This window comes from Octodon degus, unplaced genomic scaffold (genome assembly GCF_000260255.1).
Source record: "Octodon degus isolate 3935 unplaced genomic scaffold, OctDeg1.0 scaffold00142, whole genome shotgun sequence".
Taxonomy (NCBI): domain Eukaryota; kingdom Metazoa; phylum Chordata; class Mammalia; order Rodentia; family Octodontidae; genus Octodon; species Octodon degus.
In genome coordinates, this window is record NW_004524718.1 from 4,917,948 (window position 1) to 4,931,725 (window position 13,778).

At 35.4% G+C, this 13,778-nt stretch overlaps 1 long non-coding RNA gene across 2 annotated transcripts in view; it reads right to left on the minus strand.

Annotated features, from left to right (window-relative positions):
* The window catches only part of LOC111812788, a 24,145-nt gene extending 10,877 nt beyond the window's left edge, over positions 1 to 13,268 (minus strand). The window contains exons 1-2 of one of the 2 annotated variants that reach the window (XR_002818188.1): positions 13,235 to 13,268; positions 11,753 to 11,860 (exon numbers count right to left, since the gene is read on the minus strand). This is a non-coding gene — a long non-coding RNA (uncharacterized LOC111812788). Of the gene's footprint in view, positions 1 to 11,752; positions 11,861 to 13,046; positions 13,185 to 13,234 lie in introns of those variants that run through there. The other variant, XR_002818187.1, reaches the window with a different exon arrangement.
* Positions 13,269 to 13,778: the final 510 nt, after the last annotated feature.

Here is a 13,778-nt window from a genome sequence, read left to right on the forward strand (position 1 = left end):
AAAAGAAAAAAAAAGAAACTATCATATAATTTTTATTAAAATGGATAATAAACTTTAAAAAAAAGAAAGATCAGCAAAGTCTTGCCTTTCCTTCATGATTATAATAAATATTACATTATATTTCATTTGTGAATTTTTCATTAAAGTGTGATTGAATTGATATGTCAGGATTAAACTTGGTTTATAAAGGTTTTCCCCTTAACTTTCTCTGAGTTAAATACAAGTTATTTTCTGTTACCTTCATAAATATAAAAGTGAATTGTCTTGCTGATGGAAGCTTTCGGTGCACTGATTATATAATTCCAAGTTTTAAAATGTAGCAAACAGGACATATTTGTGATGAAAAACAAACATCACATTTCCAAAAAGTCACATCTACTAAATTCACAATTCTTTCTTAAGGTTAGGTATATAGTAGAAAGACTTGCTTTTATAATCAAAGACCTGTTTTTCTGTAACTTTAAATTTGAACATCCTCATCCTTGTTAACCTCCCAAGTAGACTGATGGTGTCAGCTCCCTGTTAGCTACCTGGGACCTGGTCTAGTGAGAGTTTACTGAACACTATGTTCACTGTTGAGCTGTATACCAAAACTGTTAAACCTGCACACAACTTCTTGGATAACTGATGTAGACATAGAATAATGAAGCTTAGAGAACATGAATCATAAAGAAATAAGAGGCTAAAGATGATAAGATCCAGTGAAAAGTGAGCCACTGTTATAACTCTATAGTCTGAGTTTCAAATGGAATTAGCTTAGTCAAGTGCTGAGTAAGAGTTCAACTTTCTTATTTTCTCCAAGGATTCTGCAAAAGACAGGAGGGTTACATTTCTTCATATGTGGTGCATAGTTTCTTTTTTTTTTTTCCTACTAAATCAGTTGGATTTATTTTGTTTTCTCCAAAATAGTATTGCTTTTCCATGCACATCTTTGAGAACTTACAAAAAGAATAATGTAAAAAATTAGTGAAAAATTGAGACACGGTAAGAAGCATGCTTTTCACAAACATGAACATATTTAAAGTGAATATTAATGTGTTGTTGATGATTTTAAATGTTCTGCCATCTGTATAGTGGGAAATTCCCATGGAGTGGATTTTTTCCTTGGATTTTATCAACCTGAATCCTACTCTGTCTCCACTTTTGCAATCCACATTAGTCTCCTCTCTCCTCTGCAGTTATCTCAGTCATTGCATTCCGTCTCTTCCCAGCCAATGACCATGTTGTTTCTCCAATTTTACAAAGATGGTTTGTTCTCTCTAGGTTATAACTTTGCTGAAAAATGAGGAGAAAAATCTTCTGAAATCTGAACTTATAATTCATGCATTTTAAATAGATATGGAATGGCTTAGAGTCCTTTGGCTTGTTTCTCTTCCTCACATGTCTCTTTTCTAACTTTTTATCCTTTATCTTTTGTTACATGTCTTCTAATCACAGAGGAAAATACATTGCTTAAACCAAGAAAAGTACTATGAAAATACTTATTCACACATTATACCGTAACAAAATCATGCGTGAAAAAATTAAATAATGACAGTGTTTTCAAGCCATGCCAATGAATGTTAGCAGCAAACTCCAAACAACTAATGAGTAAAAGTTTTCAAAGTTAATATCTGGCTCCTAAGTCAGGATTTTTCAAGCATTTTGTAAGGGTGGGCCTATCATCACTTCATCTTGATGGGGAGAGTTGGTGATAAAAACTTCACTCTTTCTTTTATTAAAACAATATTGATGTTCAAATCCTTGCCAGTCACGGCTTTAGTTGATATGTAATTATTTCAATGAACAACAGAAAAACCTCTATGGTTATGAAACATATAGTATGGGCAGATATGTGATGCACAACAAACAAAGAACTTGTATGATGTATTAATGTGCTATAAACATGCTATAGGAAAGCAGAATAATAAAAAGTAAGAGGTATTGTGTATTTAAACCTTTGGTCCTGGGGCCGGCGAGGTAGTTCAGCAGACTAATGCACCTGCTTAGGCAAGCTTAAGTAAGCATAGAGACCATAGTCTGATCCCCAGTGCCACATGCCATGCCAGTTCCACTCCCAGGGTGGGCTGAGCTGACCAGAGTCCAGGCATAGTGGTGCATTCCTATAATCCCAGCAATGGGGAGGCTGAGAGCAGGAGGATCCCCATGAGTCGGAACTGCATAGTGAGACCCTAATACATTAACAACCAAATACATTAAAAAATAAAAAAAGAATCTTTGGTCCAGACAATGTATGGTAAAAGTTTCTTCCTTCACAGATCTAATGTGAGTTAGAGAAGTAAAACATAAATTCTTAAAAATAAATATAATTACCATATATCATGTATATCCTAAGGTTAAATACATGGTATATTCATTAAATGCTAGCGGGCTATATGAAAGACTTTTGATTTTGGAAGTGACATGCCTTCTAAGACCAATACTTTCCCTACTAAAAATGGATTTAATCTCAGGTTTTTATATTTAAATTCTTGATTTCTCTTCAGGGTGTCAAACCCAGGTAGCGAACAACCTTAGAACTTAGTGCTGTAAGCAATTATTTTGTCATGAACCTATAATTTAGGGTAAGTTATGCAGAATAGTTCCATTTAGTATAAATGGAGATGGTTTGGAAACAAGGTTGTGACCATCGGAAGGTTTTCTCAGATGCATGAAAGGCAGGTGACAGTGGCTAACAACTGAGACTTAAATTGGATCTTTCCCCTGGAACACCTAGATGTGGTCTTTTTAGGTGTTCTGGGTTTCCCTATGACACAGTGGCTGATTCTAAGGACATTTGTTGAAGTATGACGAGAGAAAATCTACACTGCTTTTGATGACTTAGCCATAGGAATTATCCTGTTGTGTCTTTGTCTGATTCTATTTAACAAAGTAAACAAAAAGGCATGTCCTGATTCTAAATGGGCGAGGAGCTAATCTCTAGCTCTTCCTGAGGCATGGGGCAGGATTCTAGAAGAGTACATGGAACCAGAATTGCTTTGTGTTGTACTGGGGAAAAAAAAACAACTTTCACAATCTTTGAGCTTTGATTTTTTCATTTTGATAACTGTCATAAATTCAATAGCAGTTATCAATACCTCAGAGGTTGAAAAAAGAAACTAAAATGTGAGAGTTAGTGGTCACAAAATAAAATAAATAAGAGGTACTAAATATATGTGTCCATTAATTTTGATATACTAGAAATGTTTTCAGTCAGGATACACATAATGTTATATAAGAACCTGCAACCAAATATTTCTGGAATTTCTCCCTGGTACATAAGGGTCTGTAGCTACCAGCAAAATCTTTATGCTCTTCACCCAAGGTATTTCTGAAATTACAAAGAGCTGCTTTCTCATGTTTATTTCTGTAATATTTAAAATATTTAAAAATACGTACGTATGTATGTATGTATGTATGTATGTATTTGATACAGGGTCTGCTACCCAGTTCAGACTCATAATGAACCTCCTGTTTCAGCCTCCCCAGTTCTGGGATTACAGGCATGCTCTACCACACCCGGTGTCAGGGCCAGCACAGAGTGTCTGAAGTTCTGGTACAGACAGGGCATGCAGCACTCAGGATCAAACCAGTCTTTGCTCTTGCTAGGCAGGTGCTTAGACCATGGAGCTATCTTCCCAGCCCACAATATTTTTCTTCCTGCTGCAACTTTTTTCTTGACCAGGCACTGATGGTTTCTGCTGGAGGCTGCTCATAGCTAGCACAGTGCTGTAGAGCCTGTTCTGATGGGGAGTGATATGCAACACACTTCATTAATTGGGTGCTACAAGAGTTGCTCGGGACTTATTCTGGCTCCTATAGCAAATTTTCAGTTTTGTTCCTTAGAATTTTAAGGATAATGTTTTCCTTCTCTGTGATCAGTCTTCTAATAAATATTGACTTTTTTCTTTATTTTCTTCAAACTAAGATTTCTTTAACAAGGTATCAAAGTAAACAAAGAGGCATGTCCTGATTCTAAATGGGTGAGGAGCTAATCTCTAGCTCTTCCTGAGGCATGGGGCAGGATTCTAGAAGAGTACATGGAACCAGAATGCAATCCCAGCACTCTGTCAGGATCTGGCAGAAAAGATCAAACTTTCTGCCAGCTGGTAAATTGGCAATACAATAAGACCCTGTCTGAAAAAAAAAGAAAGAAAGAAAGAAAGAAAGAAAGAAAGAAAGAAAGAAAGAAAGAAAAAGAAAAAGGAAAAGAAAAAAAAAATTGATGGGATCAACTCAATGTAAAGGTTGTCAGCTTAACTCTCAGCATCCCCTCAAAAGTTCTTTGTATATTTTAGCTGCTAACAGATAATATAAAATTTGTAACACTGTCACACTATGCATGATTTCTTAATGTGTGCTAGGCCTTTTCTACATATAAACACACATGTGCACACAGAAGATATAACTGTTATTCTCATGAAACTCAGTTTCTGGATTCACACTGCTGGTAAGTTACAGGATTTAATTGCAGACTATTCACAGTCCTCAGTCTTAGCTTTTTCACTCACTATATGTGGATTTGATTATGCCTGCTGTCCAGCTGAAAGTATGCCTAGTAACCTCATCTCCCTTTGGAGGGCTAGTTGATTTTCTTTTATAAAACCAACTGGTTGACTAGACTAGGGACCACTGTATTCTCAAAATAATATGCTGTGCTCATCCTACTGGGTTTCTTCTTATCATTATAGTTGGGTCTCATGACTCAGCACTTCTATGGTTCCAAGTGATGGAAGCTATGCTGAATTAAGAATGGCCAGATTACCTGACATACTACCAGAAAATCTGTTTTATTAGTTTAATTTATTATGACCTGCTGAAAAAAGGGAGAAAACACTTTTTTTTTTTTTTTGTATTTTAGGGAAGGTTCTATAGGGTGTTCAGGGTCTCACTACTAGATTGTACTTGTAGTGATCCACCTGTTTACAGCCTCCCAAGAGCTGAGATTACAGGCACATGCCACCACACCCAGTCTCAATTTCTAAGTGTGATCCAGGGGCAGAGCCAGCACAGCAGGTCCAGTAATTAAAACCCTGGCCTCCGCACCAGCTTGCAGGCACTTTAATCTGATGAGCTATTTGGTTAGCCCAAGAAAACATCTTAACAGAATCATAGCATATCAGGAGAAGAAAGCTAAATGAGGTCTACATTCAACAAATGGAATAAAATAGAGCTTTCAATTCAGAGAATCAACTAAAATTAGGCAATTTTAAAATAAAATAGTTTGGGAAATATATATATATATATATATATATATATATATATATATATATTTTAAGGAAAACCTTTATAACTATTTTGCCACTCATGAATCTGTGGAATGCCTTGAAGTAAGTAAAAAAAAAAAAAAGTAGTTGAGATCAAAAGCCTCATCTATCCCAGGCAAAGATTTTCTAAAACAAGTAGATCATTTTGATAAAGACTATCTCTTATCTAAATTAAACAGACATGTACCATCAATTCTTAGCCTCACATTCACATCCCCTGTCTTCTGGTCAGAACTATTTATCCAAGTCTCCAGACTTGCTCAAACAGAATGAGCCCAGAGGTTAGTTAAAATGATAGTCTTAATTTTGACCATTGCTAAATGCGGATCCTTCATTTAAACATTTTTTAGCCAAATATTGCTTGATTCTGACTGAGGATCAATAGTTTCAAAGAAAAAAATGTTTCTAATCTCAGTGGAAAACATAAAGACCCAAGGCTGGGGAGATAGCTCAGTAGAATAAATGCTTGCCTGGCAAACACAAGGGCCTGAGTTTAATCCCCAGTTCTGAGAGAGAGAGAGAGAGAGAGAGAGAGAGAGAGAGAGAGAGAGAGAGAGAGAGAGAGAGAGAGAGAGAGAGAGAGAGAGAGAGAGAGAGAGAGAGAGAGAGAGAGAGAGAGAGAGAGACTCATATAATATTAGTATCTATCTATAGAAAAATCAAACTCAACTCATGAATGTACTCAGGGGTCCAAGATGACAAGCTATGATGTCCTTCTGCTAAACCCATGATGGACTGATTGATTGATTGATTGATTGATTGATTGATTGATTTTTGCAGAACCAGGGATTGAACTCAGGCCCTTGTGCTTGCCAGCCAAGTGCTTATTCTACTGAGTTATCTCCCCAGCCCCTGGATTACCTTTTTTGGTTTAAAGATAGCAAACCTGGGAGCTTCTTGAAAGGGAGAAACACATTCCAGAAAAAATTACTTGGGAGTGATCTAAAATTGTTTGGAAGTGGGAAATTAGTGGCCTAGGAATATATTCTTTAAAGGTATTATCATTTGTAATTTTGAAAATCTAAAAAGCAATCTGTGATCTTTATTCCTGAAAATAATCATACCAAAGGAAGTTTGTTAACATTTGAGCAAAAAGAATGCATTTTAAGGAAATATTCTAACCCCATGCTTTCCCCGGTACATTTTCTGTTTCTGCTGGTGTCTGTGAAGAAGAGTCTCAGTGACATGATAAATTAATAACCTACCAACAGTCACTTGTGAAATGCTAAGCCATCCATTCACACCAGACAGTGACAAGAGCATTTATGTGGAACTGCTCCAAGGATCCAGGTGGATGCTTCATCAATTGTACCTCATGAAATTAGAAAGTTTAATTCAGATTTAATGGTTTTCATGTATAGAAAGCTGCAATAGCCATGATTGAATATGACATTGTGATAATAGTAAACTTCATAATCCATAAATAGTAGTTTTTCTACCCACAGTCTCTTGGTCAAAGCAAGGCACATATAAGACAACCAGGGGCCCACAGGATCCTGAGTAGACCCAGAGCCCAGGCCCGGTGTTTGAGCGAGACCACTCCAAGCCCGCAGATCCTCATTTGACCCAGGGTGCAGGCCCAGTGTGGAACCCGTCAGCAGAACTCCCTGCAAAGAGGCTAGAGGCAAGACCCACCCAGCTGATTCAGGAGGAGAACATCTTACCAGAGAGACACAAAGGGTTCAACTCTAACACCTGTAGCAGAAAGAAGTGGAGCACAGCAGCTAGACCCAAACAACACCCACCTGGAGGAATCTGAACTTCGTAGATCTGGACCGGGTGCTAAGGTAATAACTCTATCTAAGCTCTACATGAAAGGTCACAAGACAGTGTTATACAAAATTACAGAGAAGGAACAAAATGCAGTCTCAGATCCCGAGTCCACCCAGTACAATTGCAGAAGGCACTAGCACTGAGGAAACCGGAAATCACACACCAGATATCTCTGAAATAATAGTGTTGGCAGTAAAGAAACAACTGCAGAAAGGTATAGAAGAAATCAGATCAGAAATAATTTTGGAACTAAAAAAATTTAGTGATAAATATAATCAAAGTACTAAGTGCTTCTAAAGAATACACTGATTAAAAAAATAGAGGAGAATATAAAAATGATGGAACCCCTGAATAAGCAATTTAGGAAAGAGATAGAATGTATGAAACAGGTTCGGGGGCCTGCCCCTTAGCTCAGTTCTTTAAGTGGCTGCTTCTACCAAGCAGTCAGGCTCAGGTTGCTGTGGTTTGATCCCCACAACTCAAGCCAGCCAAACCTGCCCTGAAGGCATTTGGAGCAAAAAAAAAAGAAGAAGAAGAAACAGGTTCATAGTGATATACAGGAAATTAAAAACTCAATCACAAGCCTGCAAAACCGTTTGAGTGAAAGTGAAAATAGACTTTCTGACCTGAAAGACACCATCACTTCTAGTGAAAAAGTACGAAAAGATCTCTTAAAAACAACTAGGATGTGGGAAAAAATAATTCAATACCTGCAAGACGATGCAAAGATGAACAATGTGAGACTAATAGGCATCAATGAGAAGGAAGGAGTCAATACAAATGATATAAAAATAACATGGGCAGAAGTAATAGCAGAAAACTTCCCAAATATGGGGCAACAATCCGACATTCATGTAACCAAAGCATATAGAACTTCAAATAACATCAACCCAATTAAAACCATGCCCAAACACATAATAATCAAGATCCCAGAATTTCATCATAGGAACAGTACACTAAAAGCCACTAAAGAAAGGAAGCAGATCACATTTAAAGGGTAACCCATCAGAGTAACAGCAGATTTCTTTTCACACACCATCAAGTCAAGAAGACATTGGAGCAAAGTACTTCAATTCTTGCAAGAAAACAAATTCCAACCCAGACTGATATATCCTGCAAAACTCTCTTTCAAGTATAATGGAGAAGTGAAATACTTCCATGACAAAGAACAACTAAAGAATTTCATGATGACAAAGCCAAGCCTACACAGACTACCAAATGATGTTCTAGAGAGGGAGCAAATTGATCACAGCCCTATGAATGAGAATGGAAAAAACCTGCCAAATAGGACAAACAAACACTGGAGAATAAGAAGTATACAGTAGTAGTCTTTCAGTTATTCTTTTGTGTTCAGCAGCAAAATATTTCCATCACCACACTCCACAAATGGACTTCTCTTCCACTCTATGAGTCATTATTCCACCTGAGTCTACAGGGTGGATTGCAAAGAAATAGCTGTAGCTCAGTTCCACAAGTGATGCCTAGCCACCAGTAACTGCCACGGTCATTATGCATGTCCACAACACACTAGAAGTTTGTGCGATATCCTATCCTCAAACTGTTAGAAGTGCTGGTCATTTATTTGCCATTCCAGTATTTATCTTATGTTTTACTCTTAGTACTTCTTTGCTATCATGAAAACTTTTTCTTAGTTCAATTGTTTTGAAACATTTAATTTTTAATTGATATTTAACTTTCTGAATATTGCTTAATCTTAATTTTTGTTCTAAGATTTATACTCTATCTTTGACTTATAATTCATTTAAAAGACATGGTATGATATCTTCTCCTAGTACTAGAAACTTTCAAAAGTATATTTCCATTTTCTGTTGACTTTATATTACTTCTTCCCTGTCTTTTATATACACATACACACACATATATGGTAAAAAAATACGTGTATAACTCAACATAAGATTGGTCCTGTTTCATAGAAATCTGCAATGACCTTTAAATAAGGGTTCATCTAATATATTTTTATATAGTCCTGCATAACTATCATATTGAGAGCTCTTTATTGTTCATCCAGGAGCATACTGCAACTTCTCTTGCCTTTTGAATTATGCTCTTTGTTATTTCCTATATGCTACATCTGGAGGTATTAAAATATTTCAAGTTTGTGTAATTAGAAAATCTTACTTTTAGTTTTCAAAGATATGTTTGCTAAGCACAAAATTCAAAGAGGACAGATCTTTTCTTTCAGTCCTTTAATTAATCTAGTTTCTTACACACTTGGTCCTTTTTTCTTCTTTCAAATGTGGAATAAGATGCTATTTAATTTTGTTCTTCCATAGCTAATATTTTATGTATATGCTTTAATGATTTTTTTTCTTTACAAGAAGTTTTAGACAATTTCATTTTTATGTATCTTGATATGATTTTATCTAAATGTCTTTGCAAAAGGTTCATTTTTCTTGGAAATATGGTACTGTAAATTGAACTAAATTCAGAAATTTTAAATCTTTAAATATTTATTGCCTACTCCTTTCTACTTTGAGAATTCTAATTATATGACTATAAGTTTCTTGGTTTTGACACAGTGAACTATTATGACTGCTCTGTAAATTCTTTCTTCATTTTTATTTTGGACGGTTTTTATTTTTATATTCATTTCTGTTTGTAAATAATTTATTTTCAATTTGCAATCTATTAAAAAATAAAAATTACCTCCACAAAATGGGTGTGGTGCTGTACACCTGTAAAAAAACAACAACAACAAAGCAAGGCACATGGCCAAACTCCAAGTCCATGGGTAAGAATACAGTTTTGGCTCATTGAAAGGCACTTCAAAGGATGCTGATAAACAATTTTATCACAATGGGGAAGATAAGGGTTGAAAACAATAATCTACCATGATATTTCAAGTAGACATTATTTAAATAGGCTAAAGGAGACAGTAGGGAAAACTAGTATGTGTTAGACATTGGAGACATTTTCTGAAAATGAGTTGAAAATATATAAGTTTGTCCTGATTTTGAGAAAACCTTGGAGCAGTGTCAACCAAGCAGTGTGTTAATTGGATGTAAATTTGTTTTAGACACATCTAACATCTTCTTTCTGCATTCCTTCCTCCTGTTTTAGAGATTTGCAGTCATTTTCCAATTTTCTAGAAGTACTGAATTTTATTTAGGGTCAAGACCATCACTCATTCAAGAGCACACATTCATGATACTCCTGCCTAGGCGTTGGTGTTGTCTCCAAATCACAGCGTGCATGCAGTCATACTGACATTGAGCATTTAGTATAATTTTCACCCACTTTGTACAGTTTGAAATATTGTCAACATAACATGAATCTCTCAAAGAAAAAAGTCCAGAAACTTTATCAAATTATAAAAGTTTCAGCTGAGGAATACATCTAATAAATACCAACTAGAACAAATTTTTGCAATACAATTTTACAGGAACACCCAGCATATAGAAACATTAGTGAATAATTTAGGAAATTCAGGAGAATCACAGAGTCCCCTGCCTTCAACTCCCATTTTTCCCATCCACATCTTAGAGATTGCTCAGGAAGTCCTTTTACTTTATGTCTCATTGTGGGAAAACCACTAGTCTAGGTGTCTGATGAAGCCTGATGAGTCACTTCTTTGGGGCTTTCAAACAGTGCCCAGTTTAATCAAGTAAGGACACAGAGCTCTAACTCTGGAATTTATGTCTCATCGGATGAGCCAGGGAAATAATCAAGAGCAAAAAGTACTTTTGTCATCCAAGAAGTTATGCCCCTTGGATAGCTAATACTTCTATGGTCAGTTGCCATAGAAAATATCAGATTAGAATATCACACAACCTCCTCTGAAGAAAAGACCAAAGTCTATGTTGGGTATAAGAAAACAAAAAAGGGGAAAGAGCAGTGGGAGAAATTAGAGTGGAGTTGATAGATCAGTGAGGAGCAAAACAGGAAGATTCTGACATGACCAGCAAAAACACTGTTGATCTATTTAGTTGAAAGGGTAAGTCACTCAGAGATCTCACTAACATGCAGTATGATATGGATTTGGTTTTTACAAGGGGTACTTTGTAAGCCTTAGAATAATGATATGAGGCAAGAATCAGTATTTTTCTTTTGTAGATGGAGAATCTGGGTCTATATAATATAAGCAATATCATACATACAGTAATTGGTAGAGCAGAGAGGTAAACCAGAGCTGCCCAACATCCAAAGCTATTTCAGACTTGATGCCAGTTCAAATACTGTAGGTACTTGAATTCAGCAAAATAACCCAATATAATCCAATAGTCCATAATAGTAGTGGGTTATTAGCAGAACTGGTAATTGTCAGAAGTTGTTGACTTAAACCTTTTACAGCTCAGCATATTAATATGGCTTTACTTTTTATATCTCGTGGGTATACTTTTCTGCTGGATGGTTAACTAATACAGCATCTCTAACAGCCATAGAACACCCATCTCTGACAAAACAAAACAAAAAAGGGGGATATAAATAAAGAACTATTTTGTAATGAAAAAATATATGTATATACAAAATAGGATAGATATACATCTACTTTCTCTTAGTTTAACGAGAAGAAATATTTGTGCTAATATTGTTTAGACAAGATTTCATGTCTATATATTGCCCTCTGAATAACCACTACAAAGATAACAATATGCAATGTATTAATTATTGTAACTGTTCTACGAACATATTTTGAAACTGTTTCATTGCTATTTTATTTTCTCATTAAAAAGTACAATAAATTAAAAAAAAACAAAGCTATTTCAGGTTACCTATAAGCAAAAGGGTGGAGGGTTGTACAAGATAGACCAATCCTCACCTTGCATTTAGATTCCTTGTGTTCTGAGTAGTTGAATAATATTTAGCATCAAGTTTCCCAGCTGTAGAGAAAAAACAACAATTTGTATTTTATATTTGAGGTCACTGAGGCAATTAATTTGAAAAACATAAGTCTTGCTACAAACTGAACTCTACAAAAGTATTGGCTTTTCTTTCTTTTGGTTAACTTCCCTTTAGCAACCCCTATGAATTTTCTTTCCCAAAGCTTTATCAAGTAGATCTGCTCAAAATGCCAAATATAACATTTCTCTGTGTCCTTTTCTAGGGCATTGAAGAAGAATAGATTTGACTTTTTTAAAAAAAGATGCATATGTAATTTTTCCAGTATTTAAAATGTTGTAGATGCCATAGAGTGATTATTTCCAGTACTAACAACATTATTACAGAGGATAAACCAACTAGTGTGCCAGTTGGTTATAATGGTTAGAATAAAATCTAGCAGAACCAGAGTTTCTATGGATTCTTAAAACCAAGTACACAAATACAGTTAGATATTTTCCTAGCTGGTATGCACTCAGTCTGACCCTGTAGACAAAACTAGCCATAATGTTTATCTCAAGTGAAATTGTTTGCTTTTCTGCAATCTCAGTCAAAAATAAAGGAAAAAATAAAGACACACAGATACAACTATATATTCAAAGAGCCATTTTTGCTGGATGAGGATTGTGTAATAAATTTTTAACAGGTTTATCTTTTAATTTTATTAGTATCTATTTTTCTTTTCTAAAGAGAGTAAAAAATAACTTTAAAAAGTAGAACCAGTACATAATTTCACTAAACAAAATATGGAAATTGAGCAATGTTTGTTATTTTACATATTACTGTTTCCAAATTAGCTATTTTAAGGAAAATGAAGTATAAAAAAAATAGCAGGGCTAATTTATATTAACTATATAATTAGAAACAACTTTAATGTTTTCAATTTGTGTAATTAATATTATCCACATAAAAGACTTCATCTTCTACAGCTGATTTTCATTCAAAAATAATATTCAACAAAAGACCTGGGGAAATGGTGACAGTAAAATGAAGGACACATGAATATGACATGATGAATAAAATGAGAAATTCGGTAATCTGTTTCTTTTTGAATATCTGTTATGTGAAAAAATTGTTTCAGGTACTAAGAACATAAAGACAATAGTACATCATCTTTTCTTAGAGTCTTACAACATAGTCAATATTGAAAATGCATAAATTGATTACTACAACATGCTAGGTACTCACATAATGAACAGAAAAGAGCACCTAGACTCATGAAGCAGATGTCTATTAAGTTTGCCTGCTAGATCCATCTGTTTTCTTCAGGAGAGTTACTGAGATTTGCTGAGCCATTGTCTCAGTTACTCTTCTCTCCTTGCTGGGACAAATACCCGACACCCAAAATGAAGGAAGGAAAAGTTTATTTAGCTCACAGTTACTGGAGGTTTCAGTCCATACTCAGCTGGCTCCAAAGCAGAGTGGCACATGGCAGAGAGCAGCTTTTCATGGTGGCAACAAAGAGCAGAGAGCAAAGGGAGTGGCAGCTCAGGCAGCTAGCTAGCATACACTGCAATGCAAATTACCTGCCCAAGCGCAGGTGCAGCATCCACACCCACAATCATCAATCACAAACTCCAGAAGATGCCCCATGACTGAATGAGGCTTTGGGGGGACAACTACACACAAACCATAACAGCCATCAACATGACAACTAAAAGGAAAAAGTATTATTCCATAATACTTATGAACATGACTTATCCCCTGAAGGCTGAGAGAAAATAATAAGTGTTAAAGAAATAAAGAGTAGATTTGTTTTGAAGGGATTTGGAACAAGGAAGGTAATGAGAAAAGCAAGTAAGAAGGAAGAGAGTCATGAAGGACACCATACTTAGCATATTCCTTGACCAGCAAATGGTCCAATGTAACTATGTAATAACTAAAAGTTATACTACAAGACAGATGGATATTAGACATGTA